The sequence below is a fragment of the Carlito syrichta genome, unplaced genomic scaffold (genome assembly GCF_000164805.1).
Source record: "Carlito syrichta isolate Samal-C Ts95f unplaced genomic scaffold, Tarsius_syrichta-2.0.1 Scaffold316185, whole genome shotgun sequence".
Classification (NCBI taxonomy): Eukaryota; Metazoa; Chordata; class Mammalia; order Primates; family Tarsiidae; genus Carlito; species Carlito syrichta.
Window position 1 is genome coordinate 28,050 of NW_007260281.1, and position 1,415 is coordinate 29,464.

Below are 1,415 nucleotides of genomic sequence, written 5' to 3' on the forward strand. Positions count from 1 at the left end.
CTTATGAGTGAGAACATGTGGTAATCAGTTCTTTGTTTCTGTGATAAATCACTGAGTGTGATAGATTCTAAACCCATCCAAGTTGCTGCAAAGTTCAAATGTTTGTCCTTCTTTATGACTGTGTGATTTTTCCATTGTGTATATGTACCACATTTTTTTTAGCCAGTCCAGTTTGATGGGCAGCATGGTTGGTTCCATGTTTTTGCTATTGTGAGCAGTGCTGCAATAAACATGTGTGTGCAGGTATCTTTTTTGTAGAATGATTTGAGTTCCTCCAGGTATATTTCCAGTAGGGGGATTGATGGGTCATATGGAATGTCAATTTCTAGTTCTTTCAGAAATTGCCACACTGTTTTCCAAAGAAGTTGCACCAGTTTGCATTCCCACCAGCAGTGTAGAAGCATTCCTTTTTCCCCACATCCTTGCCAGCATCTGTTGTTGTTTGTTTTATTAATGATTACCATTCTTACTGGAGCTCTATGGTATCTCAATGTGATTTTGATTTGCATTTCTCTGATGATTAGTGAGGCTGAGCACTTTTTCAAGTGTCTGATGACTACCTGTATATCTTCTTTTGAGAAGTGTCTATTTGTGTCTTTTGCCCAGTTTTAATGGTGCTGTTTGTCCATATATACTTGATTCACCAATAACTCTATTACATCTCTACAATTCTTCCATACTTTAGCTATTAAGGTATTATCTATGGGTGGCCATTTTCTATGTCTATTCATAATGATTGTCAACTCCCTATGCCTATATGATGACTAAATTTAATTTACTTTCTAATGCTACCACTTCTATTGTTTTTAAATCTGTTATTAGTACCATATGTTTTACCAACACTTTAAAAAAATCTCTGGACAGGATTTAGACATCTTGCTTTCAAGTCTGACTTATTTATCTTATCATAAATTTCTTAGTGATCATAGCTGATCATTCTTTTTTCCTCATGTTATTTTTTTAATTATTTACTCCCCAGTGTTGATTAGTTCATAAAGTACAGACAAACTTTCTTTCTGTTCATTTATTATTCAAAGTCCAAAGAGCACTACTCCAGGGATTAAGAAGCATAGATTTATGCACCACTCTAATGGAGATATGCTCAGATAAATAAAAGCCACATAAAATGAATCCTGGGGGGGGGCAAAGACAAGGACAATTCATTCCTAATACAGTGAACACCAAATACACACATACACACACACATAACTGAATCAGCTTGAGACTATCTCTAAATTCTTGGTGTTATAATTTTTAAACTATGCAAATTGACACTGTTGCCAATGTTAAAATCAGAAACATAAGAGAAAGTATAATCTTATTTTATTGACAGTTGGATAGACTAATCTTTTTTTTTTTTTTTTAAGTTGGAGTCTCACTCCGTCGCCCAGACTGGAGTGCAGTGGCCGCTCCCG